General features: G+C 45.2%; 2 long non-coding RNA genes across 2 annotated transcripts; both read right to left on the bottom strand.

Annotated features, from left to right (window-relative positions):
• Window positions 1-418: 418 nt before the first annotated feature.
• LOC310673764 lies at window positions 419-4,156 on the bottom strand. The gene is made up of 3 exons (XR_014509217.1): window positions 3,849-4,156; window positions 1,735-1,861; window positions 419-609 (listed from the first exon to the last, which is right to left on the bottom strand). It is a non-coding gene; the product is annotated as an uncharacterized lncRNA (long non-coding RNA).
• A 6,880-nt stretch (window positions 4,157-11,036) lies between these two features.
• LOC310673981 lies at window positions 11,037-12,591 on the bottom strand. Its single transcript, XR_014509276.1, has 3 exons — window positions 12,435-12,591; window positions 11,376-11,502; window positions 11,037-11,257 (listed from the first exon to the last, which is right to left on the bottom strand). It is a non-coding gene; the product is annotated as an uncharacterized lncRNA (long non-coding RNA).
• Window positions 12,592-14,282: the final 1,691 nt, after the last annotated feature.

Below are 14,282 nucleotides of genomic sequence, written 5' to 3'. Positions count from 1 at the left end.
AAGTTAAGGGTTAATTCTGCTAGTGTTAAAGTCAACTAGCCAAAAGGAAGAAAGGAGGTGTTGCTTAGCAATCAGGCAGAGTGGCATGATCTTCCCCGAAGATTGGGGGAGTTTTTCCTCTTTATAATTGGCTGTATGTCTCCCTGCTATGTACAAGGCCTGAAATAATAAATATGAAACCTTTCTGTCCCTTTCTCCTCAAATTGATGCTTTTGTTCAGTTTCTTTAGTAAAGTGTTATCAGGGCTCTTGACTCCACCTCTGTTATTTAAATGACTTTGTTAACAGGCTTCTGTTCAGGATTCCAGGAACTCCATTCTATTCCCTCTACCTTGGTTTTCCATCCTCCACAACCCTATGTTGGGAGAAAGGCAGGATGCAAAACCATTTAAAGGAAAGAAGAAGGAAAACAAACCAAATGTGATTTGTATGCAACCTTATTTTATTGAAAGTGAGAAGCAATCTCCTTTTGGATCTGCAAAGTGCTGCAGAGCTTGACGAAGGCCCATGAAGACTGATGTCAAAGAAGGAGCATCTGGTGGCAATGGCGAGTTATGGTGACGCAGCTTCTCAGATTCCAAACCCTCAGCTGGGCATTTAGCCCAAAAACCTGTGTTTAGATAGGATAACAAGAACAGCGACAACAATATGACCGGTTGAACATCTTCCCAGAAAAAGAATGAAGTCAGATTAAGAAAGCCAAAGGGGGAATCTCTCCATCACTGAAAGCTGAACTCAATTGGTTACAGCATGGTGCTGATAAGACCAACGTCACAGGTTTGATCCCCATATGGGACAGCTGTATATTTCTGCATTGCAGAGGATCGGACTACATGAGTCCCTTCAAACCCTTCAGTTCTATGATTGACCACGTAGAAGGCAGCACCCTTGGCATTGTGGGAGAAATGTCCCTTGTGGAGGAGGCTCACACAAAATCCCCAACTGCTCAGACTTCATTCAGCGATGCATTACCAAAGAGTCTGCAAGAGCCTTTCTATTATGCACACTATGAAGGACAAAAATGTCAGCTTAGCTTTTCCATCGTTTCCCCAACCACCTTCTGGCACCCTATTGAGATGAGATGATCAGTCAGGACAACCTCCTCAGACCCACGGAAACATCTAGAGAGATTCATTGGAATAGAGACTTTAATATGCATGATCAACTTGTTCTAAGTAAAGACTGTAATGTAGGGGTGTCCAAAATTTTTCCAAAGAGGGCCTGATTTGATGAGGTGAACTTGCGTGAGGGCCGACCGAGGTGGTTGATTGAAGTTCTTGAGCTTTTTTTATGATTTTAACCCAAAGTTCTTGAGCTTCCAGGAAAAAATAAACTGCCACAGGAGCCGGATTAAACTGACCAGTGGGACAGATTAGGCCCCCGGGCCAGATTTTGAACATGCCTGCTCTAATGCTGCTCTAACATCCGGCTGCTGTTATACTTTTGTCCCAAGGAATAACAGACCAGCTGCTATAGTTGTTATTTTAAATTATGTTAATTATGTGTGAAAATGCAATAAAATGTATTCTAAAAAAGAAAGAAAGAAAAGAATTTGCCTGGATGAGGAGCTGGTACTATGCCACCATTTTGCTTTCAAACTCTTCCTATTATGGAACCAGGACAACTGCAGTGGGCACCTAAACCTCTCTTTTAAAAGCCTCGCATGGAATCTGTCCTGGCTGAGCTTAAATGCCAAGCTCTAAGGACGCCACTCTGGCAGAATTTTCTTTCTTACCATTTACAGCATCTGCTGCCATTCTTGCATATTCCGATTTGTCTCATTGGACGGCGGCAATAGCTATAATTGCAGTGGCCTCCATTAAGTACGCATCTAAGGTTTTCATCAGGCACATTGGCGAAACCTACAGAAATGGAAAGAGGTAGAAATTCACCAAGAGACAGAAAAGTTTTTCGCCGTCTCTCATAACATAAGAACTCATGGACTTCCTTTTTTCGTCTTCTTTTCTTTCTTTATTTAAACATAGTCCATAACAACTCATACAAACAAACAAACCCACCACCATCGACAATTATCAAAATTAAACTCCTATCCCCTCACACAAAGAAAACATAACATGAAAATAAAAGATTTCCTTAATCCTGTAAATGGCCTCCTTATTTACTTCTTGTATACTGTTTCTTTTAGATGTGATTATTACAATATTTCCTAATTATCACTTTAAAAACCTCCAAGTTTCCTGTAGAAATTAATCGAAGTCCAGGTGTATATTTTGGGGCACTGTTTGGTAAAGTATTATCTGCATTTCCCCCATTCTTTTTGAAATTCTTGTCTAGGTCTTCCAATGATGCTGAAGGCTGTAATGTTCTGCTGTATAGTCACAGGGCTATGACAAGTAGAAATTTTCCCATTCACTTTTCCAACATTTCTCTGACGAAAATAGGGACGTCCTATTCCATAATGAAAGTAATAATAATTTTATTATTCATACCCCGTCCATCTGACTGGCTTGCCCTAGCCACTCTGGGCGGCTTCCAACATATATGAAAACAGAATAAAACATTAAACATTGAAAAACTTCCCTATACAGGGCTGGCTTCAGATGTCTTCTAAAGGTTAATTACATATCTCCTTGGCTCTGGGGTGGCATAACACCATACCCTCCAACACTTCTCCAATGGAAATAGGGACATCCTAAGGAAAAGCGGGACATTTTGAGATCAAATCAGAAACAATGAAGGCTTCCGTAAATCCAGAACTGTTCCTGGAAAACAGGGACACTTGGAGGGTCAGAAAGTCTTGGTGCATTAGCCTTTAAGGCTACCCTGGACAACCTGAAACTTGCTAGTTGAGGTTGTGTTGCCATGGCAAATAAATAAATATGACATATGACTGACAGTTGGAGTCTGGGTTTTATGGGCTGTCCAGGCAGAACCCACAGAGTGCTGGTGTATTGAACCCCAATATTTCCCCAATGATTTAGCATGCCTGCTTTTAGCCTCTCAATCATCTAGGGGGATCATCCGGCATTTCACACTACTAGACTCCAACTGTCAGTCAAAGAAGAAATTCATTTAAGCACTGCAAGGCCAGAGCGATACAACCTCAATACCTCACAGCTAGACTGGTGACTGGGAGCGACTGCCGAAAACACAAAACACCGGTCTTGAAAGACCTACATTGGCTCCCAGTATGTTTCCGAGCACAATTCAAAGTGTTGGTGCTGACCTTTAAAGCCCTAAACTCAGCCCAGTATACCTGAAGGAGCGTCTCCACCCCCACCGTTCTGCCCAGACATTGAGGTCCAGCTCCGAGGGTCTTCTGGCAGTTCCCTCATTGTGAGAAGCAAAGTTACAGGGAACCAGGCAGAGGACCTTTTTGGTAGTGGTGCCTGCCCTGTGGAACACCCTCCCATCAGATGTCAAAGAAATTACGGTAACAACTATTTGACGTTTAGAAGTCATCTGAAGGCAGCTCTGTTTAGGGAAGTTTTTAATGACTGATGTTTTAATGTATTTTTAATCTTTGTTGGAAACCGCCCAGAGTGGTTGGGGAAACCCAGCCAGATGGGTAGGGTAGAAATAAATAAATAAATAAATAAATAAATAAATAAATAAATATATCTTCTACTAGCTTAATCAAAAATATGTGCATTAGGAGAAAATGGCATTAAAGCGCTGTGGAATTTTCATGAGGACATTAAAAATTGAACTAAAGATTGGTGGGAAAAATGAGAAACTGAAATTGACCAATTTGTCCATCCCTAATGGTCAGGGATGATGGGCACTGGAGTCTAGCAGGAGTTGGATGTCCACATGTTCCCCATGATCTCTGCTTTAGAGTTTGCATTTAAGTTTTCTAGCTGTTGCACAGGTCCACTTATTCCTTACCTGGAGAAGCCAGAGCTAAGGTCAAGAGGGCAGAGAAGATGAGATGGAGGAGCTTCATGACACCCCAGAAGGTTGACTCCCTCTGTGTGAGAAACCAGCACGGCTGCAGTGGAGGAGAGTGACAACAATGGTGGGGACACTCAGAGTCCTTCCAAAGGTGGACATTCTCTGTATTTATAAGCCTCCCGGGAAATTGTGAAAGCCTGGGCAATCAGTTAACAGAAGATGGCAGGAAGGATTTTGAAAGCCTAACCATGCTTTCTCTTAGCTTAGAAGGGGCTGGCAGGAAACCTTGAACGATCTTGGAGACTCAGAGGAAGAGGTGTTGCCAAATTCACCAGGCAAGGAAACCAGAGGCACCTCAGCACCTCAAGGCTGCCAGTATTCTTGCAGGATGCGTTCAAACCCTGCTGCCCAGAATTCGACACAGTATTCCAGGTGCACAGCAACTCATCTCTGGTAGGTCTTGCCCCCATGAAGCAGTTGCTGAGACCGAAGGTCCCCAACTCCCCACGGCTGCCTAAGTCCTCTACTCTCCAGGGTTTTTCCCAAGCAACCAGAGACTGTGCCTGTACATCACCAACCTCTCCTTCGGTCTTTTCATGCCTCTTCTGGTTCTGGGAGACAAGTGGGGAGGGGAACTTGTCATAGCAGGAGCCAGAGATACCCATGGCTCTTCACCAGCCTTTTGGTCTCCCTCCTCTCCTACTTCAGCTTCTGCCTCTGATTCTTTCACATAGATGTTTCAGCCTTCTCTTCCCACTCGGCTCCCTCTTCTCCCTCTGACCACTCATCATTGCCCCATCACCAATTCCCTGGGCTCTGAGCCTTCTTCCCTTGGGGGTCCCCCAGTTAGTTCCTCCCACCATGCCTCTGCTTCCAACCAGGCCCATGGCTTCTGCATTATAAAAAAGCCATAATGATAATTGTGCTTTGCCTTTGCTTCAGCATTTAAGCATTGCAACTCAAACTCACTCCACTAGGTGCTCCCCTTTCCTTGTAAAACGCCCATCTCCTTCCAGAATGAAGGGAATTTGAATAGGGCAGGGAAAACATTTGCTTTTAAGTCTTCACAGTGGGCAACAAGCTGAAAAGCATCCCAAATCAATGGAGACTGAGTCCTAGCAGCATCTACGTAGCCCACACAGAGTCTTAGATCTGTTGCAGATTTATTTTTTGTTCCTGGAAAGCACTTCTTGAGAAATTGGTTTCGTTGGGAACACAATGGCTCTGCATTAACTCATGGTGTGGCCATTGGAAAACAGAGGGAAAGAGTTCTGGAAATGGGTGTGTGGGTGTGTATATTCAAACCGACCCAAGGGTGTTGGGGTTAGGCAAATACCAATTTCACAAGTCTGTTTGCATTCTTTGGCGGATGAATTTGCAGGAGGGCCCTGGGACCTCCCCTGTGAACTGGCAACCAATCAGAGACCGGATCGTCTGCTTGCCGCGAGATTGGCCAGTGGCTGCAGGACTTTCAGGGTGGTCCCCTGGGCATGGGACCAACTGCCCAATGGCGTTCCGGGCTTGCTTGGACATTTGGCCTCTTTGAGGTAAGCTTAGATAATGGTTGGAGGGGAGGTTGTAGCCTCTGCCTGCCCCTTCTTGGGTAATGGTATCCTGCTCAAAGGATCCGGAAGGAGTGACTCCTGTCTGACACCCAGATGGGGGCTAGGGCCATACTCCTCCTCCAACGGGAACCCTTTAGGGGACACCCTGATTTTATGTCGGTCATAGGGCATACCTTCTAGTTGGCTTTACCCTTAGCGTCACTGCCAGCAGACGGGCTGGAATGACATAGTAAAGGTAAAGGGGCCAGCAGCGCATGGAAACGCTATTTACCTTCCCACCAGAGTGGTACCTATTTATCTACTTGCACTTTGACGTGCTTTCGAACTACAAGGTTGGCAGGAGCAGGGACCGAGCAAAGGGAGCTCACCCCATCGCAGGGATTCAAACTGCCGACCTTCTGATTGGCAAGTCCTAGGCTCTGTGGTTTAACCCACAGCGCCACCCGCGTCCCTGGAATGACATACACGGCTGCTTATCCCAATGCCTGTGGTCAAACCTTCACACCTGTAACAATAAAGTTGTTATTTGATCCCATACAACCAATATTCTGGATACTGTCTAGTTATTGAAGCCTTAGGGAATGGGGGTGGTCACTGGGCCTTGACACACAATCGCCACTTGCTGCATGGAGGAAAAGGTGTGAGGCAGTATAATTAAGGGGAGGGTTTTCAAATCCGCATCGGGTAACCAAACTTGTGGATCTCGTGATCTGGAATTAAGGTAAAAAGATAAAGGTAAGGGACCCCTGGATGGTTAAGTCCAGTCAAAGGCGACTATGGGGTGTGACTCTCATCTTGCTTTTAGGCCGAAGGAGCCGGCGTTCGTCCACAGACAGTTTTCCGGGTCATGTGCCCAGCAGGACGAAACTGCTTCTGGCACTACGGGACACTGTGACGGAAGCCACAGCACATCGAAATGCCGTTTACCATCCCTCTGCAGCAGTAACTATTTATCTACTTGAACTGGTGTGCTTTCAAACTGCTACGTTGGCAGGAGCTGGGTCAGAGCAACGGGAGCTCACCCCGTTGCGGGGATTCGAACCGCCCACTTTCTGATCGGCAAGCCCAAGAGGCTCAGTGGTTTAGAAGAAGTACGAATGATTCTGGACTGAGAAAAATGGCACCTTTGTTCTGCAAAGGTGTTAATGAATATGCCACCTGCTTGTTTGTGGGGCCATGAAAGAAAGTGATCTCATCGAATGATAACTTCACATGTGCCAGAACGTTGCATTTTTATGGTTTTAACTGTTGGAAGAATTACAGCTAAAACTGGATGGGTGGATGGAGTGGAAGAGAGGGGAGGGGAAATACCTCCACTCTGATCAGAGTTGAACTGAGTTGGCATCTATCTGTCTCGGAAGACAATGGAGGAGTGTGCCTTTGTGAGTGAGGTCAGGCAGATGGATAGTTGCAGCACCTGCTGTGGTTGTGGAGACTGATGCAGGAGAGACATGCTTTGTTGCAGCTGGGGCAGATGAAGGTGTCTGGTTGTGCAGCTGGAGATGCACCACGGCTTTTCTCCTCTCTGCGCTGGAACCCCCTGGGATCTCGGTACCACTTGGCAGAGGCTGGGGGTTGGTTGGCCACCTTTGTAACAGTATTGCTGATGAGCTGAGCATTCCCAATATACCAGGGGAGGTGGGGTGGGAAGAGAGAGCATTCTGTACCTTAAGCAAGAGCTTTGCTACATGCGTCCGTTGGAAGGTGTTGAAACCTTGGCGTGACACAACTATACCTTTGTGTTTCAGTACCCTGAGGTAGAAAACTCCAATCCATGCTTGGAAAACAAAGAACAGGTTTTGAAACTGCAGAGACCAGAGTTGAGTACATGCAAAGAGGCAGGCCTGTTCTTTTGCAGAAAGCTGTCCAACGAATTTTAGAAAGTCAGTTTCTTCGGGGAAATAAGAAACAATCATGAACCCCTGAAATAGTATTTCGTAAGGCAAAAGCATATGCAATCATTTAGGGCTGCCATAGCCGGGTTTTGTCCGTTGAAAACTTGAAGGATCTTTCTCACACATGCACGCTTGTCCATTTTGATCTGCAGTAGCTGCTCTTTACTTGTAAGTAATCGTTCTTTCATCAGGGCTCCTACACTCTCAAGCTCCCTGCCTGTTTATGATTCCTTGAAAGTGCAGAATGACTATTCTGTTGCCATTGTCACATTGCCATTTCTGCAAATCAAAATGGTCAAGTAGGCATATGTGGAGCAATGGTGGTCCTTCAGATAAACTGGTCTGAAGAGGTTAAGGGAATAATAAGAATAAGAATAACCATAATTTCATTATTTGTAGCCTGTCCATCTGACTGCAAAGGTGCAGATACATTTAAATGTATGCAACTGTGGTCTCTGCAGCTTCAAAGCCTCCTCTTTGTTTTCTAAGCATGGACTTTCCCATTTTGGGCCTCAATGTACTGAAAAGTAAGGTTTGCTGTGTCGTTCTGAGTTTAAGTACAGAAAATACAGTACACACACACACACACACACACAGACACAGACACAGTGCTTCCTTTTAGGGAACTTTTGACACTGGTCATGGCAGAAGGGGCAAGCTCAAAACAGATGGAAATCCAGACAATAAGGGCTGTGAGAGAAGGGCCATAGCTTAGTGGTGGAGCACCTGCACTATAGGCAGAATCTGCCAGGTTCAGTCCCCAGCATCTCCAGTTAGGGCTGGGAGAGTGCCCTGTTTGAAACCCTGGAGAGCTTCTGCCAGTCAGTGCAAGCAATATTGAACTAGATGGACCAATGGTCTGATGGAAAATGTTCTCACTTGCTATAACACACCTTCCAGTGTCCCTGTGTGAGGAATGTGCTAAGCAGGGTTTGCTTTCTCTAGTTCAGGGATCAAGGTTTGGAAGAAAGAGCTTGTTCCGCCCAGCAACTCCTGCAAGCGACCCACCTTTGGCTTATGGGAGAGAAGAGTTGCGATGGGCAGGAAATATATAATAATAATAATAATAATAATAATAATAATAATAATAATAATAATATGTTTATACCCTGCCCGTCTGGCTGAGTTTCCCCAGCCACTCTGGCTGGCTCCCAATCAAGTATTAAAAACAATACAGCGTTAAATATTAAAAACTTCCCTGAACTTCCCTTCAGATGTCTTTTAAAGACAGGATAGCTGCTTATTTCCTTCACATCTGAAGGTAGGGTATTCCACAGGGAGGGCGCCACTACCAAGAAGGCCCTCTGCCTGGTTCCCTGTAACCTCACTTCTCGCAATGAGGGAACCGCCAGAAGGCCCTCGGCGCTGGATCTCAGTGTCCCGGCTGAACGATGTGGATGGAGAGGCTCCTTCAGGTATACTGGGCCAAGGCCATTTAGGGCTTTAAAGGTCAGCACCAACACTTTGAATTGTGCTCGGAAATGTACTGTGTTTTCCTGGTACTGTTGTCTTTGTCCCCAAAGTATTATGGAAAAGATGAAAGCTCCATAGCTGGAAAGTAATTGAGATCATATAATAATGAGTTCTGCTTCTTCTCTGTTTTGGAAAAAAATATGCTCTGAAACAGTACATATGTGCACATCAGGCAGAACAACAGAAAATGTAATTGCCAAGCTCCTCCATCTAACCCTTTAGAGAATATGGGCACACATAGCACACATAGCCACTAGAGGTCCTGCTTTCTCTGTCAAAAATCTCTCTGCAGAGCTTGTTGCTAATTTTGCAATACATGCAGTTACTCAGCACTCTGTTTTCGGAATGCGGAAGCACCCGTAAGAAAGGCTCTGTGCCCTATGTGCTTAAAGACATCGGATGCATTTCTGAATGGAGACAATCTACGTTCTCTACCCTACATAAATCATGCCTACTATGGGCAAACATTCAATGCAATTATTGCATAGTTATGGCTGGCTTTTGTTAGAGGAGCCAGTTAGACGTGGCACTGAAGCCTTGCTCTTGGGCAAAGCAGCTTTTAGTGCGTGTTGCCCACACGCTTTCACCTATAACTTCGGGACTGTTTAGCATTAGGGTACACATCCTGGGCTGACGAAAATTATATTTACAATTAAAGTACAATTCAGATACTGAGAAATATTCTGACAGAATAAAACAGCCTGCGAGGGAGTATCTCACCAGTACTTTCACTACCCGCAGCATAAAGTAGTCTTTAAAAGAAAAAATCAAATCACCCCAAATGCTAAAATAAGTTTATATTGGAGGAAAGAAAGCAGGATGCGAGGAATCCATCGATGTGTGCCTGGGTAATGCCTAGGAGTTTTCAGCAGATGTCTTCTTCTTTTCTGGATTCAGTTCAGAAACCCATTGCGTAATCTTCAGAAATAACAGCAATCTTATTATTTATACCTCACGCATCTGGCTGGGTTGCCCCAGCACAAATAAAAACAAAATAAAACATCAAACGTTAAAAACTTCCCAATAGAGGCTGCTTTTGTTTTTGAAGCGAGAGAGAATATATCCATTTTAAAATTTAATTCATATCCTGTTTCTTCCTCCATGGTGGGATGGAGGTCGCAGTGAAGAGGAAAACAGGGACCCCAGACACACCAAGAATTTAAAGCACTGTGATGCCACTTCAAACAGTCATGGCTTTCTCCAGAGCATTCTGGGAGCTGTAGTTTCTTCAGGGTGCTGGGAATAGCTAGATGTCTCCTATGGCTTAACAACCAATCCCTGTCCCCAGGGAGCTCTGGGAATTGCAACTCAGTGAGGGGAAGAGGGGTCCCCAAACACCTCTCGGCTCCCTCAACAAACTACAGCTCCCAGAATTCTTTGGGGGAAGCCAGGACTGTTTCAAATGGTATCCTAGTTCTTTGAATGGATGGCATGAATGTGGCCTTGGGGAAAAAAGGGACATGTATTAAATTACAGTCTCTTCTGAAATTATCCTTTGGGGCAGGAGGAACTAGAGGATCTGCCTGCATAAAGAGGCTTCCAGGTTGAATCCCCACCATCTCCAGGTAGAGGGTTTATGGAGCAGAGCAGCAGAAGTAGCCAGTCGAATGAAAAGGATCAACCATGAAAACTGACATCTAGAAGAAGAAATGTGGTTCTCAGCATTTTAGTGTGAAATTCTCCTAATACACTCTTTTTGCCTGATGCAAAGATTTTTGCAAAGCAAAAAATGATATAATACATATAGGCACGTGATTTTCACTAATAAATGCATTTTTATGAACACTAGATTGCAGTATATGCATTTTTTTGTATGTGTGTCTCAGCTGGAAAACTGCAATGCAAAATTCAGAGCAGTGTGAATTTAAAAGGATGGCTGTGTTTTGTTCCTCACGTTGTTCTGATGAGTGCATATTAGGCAGTTTCACCCCTAAATGAGAACAGAACCCCCCTTCTCCCGCTTGCAACTGACGAGATGCCAAATAAGCCACTTCATGAGATATGTGCAGATTTGCTTCCTTTCTGCAGGCTGCAAGTCTTATCTGTCCTTGGCACAGAAGCATCTTTGCTAGAACAGCCTGTACATATTCCCCCCGCCCCCGTTCATGCGGCCAAAAAGGTATTTATGTTCTGGAGTTCATAGGGACTAGGTGGGCGAAGCAGTCATTTTTTACAAAAGTAGCAACTGTTTGTTTTTCAGAGATAGGAAACTTCCTTCTCCCTTTATGGAAATCAGCACACACCACTGGTTCATATGCCCAACTGCATTGCTTTTATTAGAAGAAGAAAATGCAAGATTTCTGTTAGACAAGAAGGTGTTGTTCCCTTTTGGGAAGGTTGACTAGCTGACAAGCTCAAATGCACAAGGCCTGTGGGAGTGGCGATGAAGAAAGAGCCCATGTCACAGGAAAATTGCTTCAGGATTCAGAAACGTCCGAATCTTCTTCTGGGTGGATAATTGATGCCTAACCTAAGGGAACAGGTAAACACGATGAAGTATGAGAGGTGAAATATGAGAGGTTAGGATTCATTCACCCCCCGCAATATGATAGGCATGCGGCTGGTGAAGAGGGAGGGAGCCATCTTACCAAAAGCAGCAGTAGATCTGGGACGGATCCTGAGGGCATGGTCCCCACAACTTTTCCTCCCTGTAACACTCCTTCATCTTTCTGCATACTCCATCTGCACATTTTTGACTCCTAGCCTGGTTTAACCCTGGGGGTGTTTAAAGAAATAAGAGGAACAGCGTGATTAAGGGCAGGCCTTCCCAAGCTGAAACACTCTTCCAATATAGTCATCATCATCATCATCATAATAATAATAATAATAATAATAATTTATTATTTGTACCCAGCCCATCTCTGGGCGGCTTCCAACAAAGATTAAAAATACATTAGAATGTCACACATTAAAAACTTCCCTGAACAGGGCTGCCTTCAGATGTCTTCTAAATGTTAGATAGTTTATCTCTTTGACATCTGATTGGGGGGGCGTTCTACAGGGCGGGTGCCACTACTGAGAAGGCCCTCTGCCTGGTTCCCTATAGCTTTGCTTCTTGCAATGAGGGAACTTCCAGAAGGCCCTCGGCGCTGGACCTCAGCCCCTGGGCAGAATGATGGGGGGTGGAGGTGCTCCTTCAGGTATACTGGGCTGAGGCTGTTATATGAGGAAGGGCTGAGGGAGTTGGGTATGTTTAGCCTGGAGAAGAAAAGTCTGAGAAGCAATATGCTGTCCAAATCTCTAAAGGGAAATGGAGCAAGCTTGCTCTCTCCTGCCCTGGGTGGTAGGACTCAAACCAACGGCTTCAAGTTACAAGAAAGGAAATTCTGGCTGAGCATTAGGAAGAACTTTCTGGTGGTATGAGCTGTTCCGCAGTGGAACAGACTCCCTCAGAATGTGGTGGACTCCCCTTCAGTGAAGGTTTCTAAACCGAGCTTGGGTGGCCACCTGTCAGAGATTCTTTAGCTGTGGCTTCAGCATTGCTGTGGGCTGGACTTAGATGACTCTTGTGGCTCCTTTCCAACTCTATGAATATATTTCTTGGACTATGCAATTAAAACAGCAAATAATTACCCCCACCTCACAGGGTTGATGTTTCCTGCTCTCCCACCTGTAGGCTGAAGATGGGTGGTCCCCAAACATCTTACCTGGCAATAGAAGGAAGATAACAAAAGACAGAAGGAAGGTGATCGTCATGGCTGAATCTCAGAGCTTCCGGAGCTTCAGTGTTTCCAGAAATGGAGAAGAGAGGGAATGACGAAGGAGGAGTATTGTGGGAGAACGTCAGGTGGCTTTTGCGTATTCTCTGCTGGGAACAGCAACATCGAAATCTGAGCATGTGTGTGGGGGGCTGCAACAAAATGTTCCCACTCCTTAAGAAGAGTATTGTTCAGGGCTTCATCCAGGCTAGAACAAGAGAGTTACAGTGTTGCTCAGTGCTCTCTGTGGCGTTTCAGCAATTGGTGTGGATTGTGTGTGTGTGCAGTGCTGGATTTACGTATAAGCTTAACAAGCTATAGCTTAGGGCCCCACTCTCTTGCCCCCCCCCCCCCAAAAAAAATTTTAAGGGAATAAAACCTGGATGTACATTTCCCAAAATATTAGATACAAAACAAATAAAATAAAACCTACATAAGCAACAGTGCTTTGTGTTGTGTAGGCTCCTATGATGGAAGTAATGGGCCCCGCCTGCTAGCCTGCTCCCTAAAATATCACTGGTTTGCTCATTTCTATATATAGGGTGCCTACATTCTGCATGGACTGGTTGTATGGCCACATGTACAAATGGCTTTAGATATCTATTAGGTCCATAAATGACCATATAGCACAATTTCAACACAAAAAACAGCAACAATTTGTTGTTGACAAAGGACAGCCAGACATATAAAGGGCCCCATTACCTTCAGTAGCTTAGGGCCTCATCCAACCTAAATCCGGCTGTGTGTGTGTGTGTTTGTGTGGGTGGAGAAAGAAAGAGGTCAGCTACAAAGGACTCTTCCCTCCCCAATCCACTGAGTTTTTATTCTGTTGCAATAGAGGGGTCAGGACTGGCTTCTAGGAGGGTGGTGGTTGTGGCTCTGGAGAATGGGAAATTTGGGGAGAGTGGAGAGGGGAAGTATGTACTGTCTAGTAATTGAAGCCTTAGGGAATGGACGTGGTCACGGGGCCTTGACACACAATCACCACTTGCTGCATGGAGGAAAAGGTGTGGGGCAGTCTAATCAAGGGGAGGGTTTTCAAATGCGCATTGAGTAACCACACTTGTGGATCTTGTGATCTGGAATTAAGGTAAAAAGATAAAGGTAAGGGACCCCTGGATGGTTACATCCAGTCAAAGGTGACTATGGGGTGTGGCTCTCATCTCACTTTGAGGCTGAGGGAGCCGGCGTTTGTCCACAGACAGATTTCCGGGTCATGTGTCCAGCAGCACTAAACCACTTCTGGCGCAATGGAACACCATGATGGAAGCCAGAGCGCATGGAAATGCCGTTTACCATCCCGCCACAGCAATACCTATTTATCTACTTGAACTGGTGTGCTTTCGAGCTGCTAGGTTGGCAGGAGCTGGGACAGAGTAATGGGAGCTCACCCTGTCGCGGGGATTCGAACCACCCACTTTCTGATCGGCAAGCCCACGAGTCTAAGTGGTTTAGACCACAGCATGTTGAGAACAAGTATGAAGATTCTGGACTGAGAAAAATGGCACCTAATGAATATGCCACCTGCTTGTTTGCGGGGCTATGAAAGAAAGTGATCCCATTGAATGAGATATGTGCAGATTTGCTTCCTTTCTCGAGGCTGCAAGTCTGAGCTGTCCTTGCCAGAACGTTGCATTTTTATGGTTTTAACTGTTGGAAGAATTACAGCTAAAACTGGATGGGTGGGCGGAGTGGAAGAGAGGGGAGGGGAAATACCTCCACTCTGATCAGAGATGAACTGAGTTGGCACCTATCTGTCTCGGAAGACAATGGAGGAGTATGCCTTTGTGAGTGAGG

Source organism: Podarcis tiliguerta (assembly GCF_965153285.1).
Source record: "Podarcis tiliguerta genome assembly, chromosome: 3".
Classification (NCBI taxonomy): Eukaryota; Metazoa; Chordata; class Lepidosauria; order Squamata; family Lacertidae; genus Podarcis; species Podarcis tiliguerta.
Note: the sequence above shows the minus strand (reverse complement) of the source record. Positions and strands in the feature narration are given on the sequence as shown.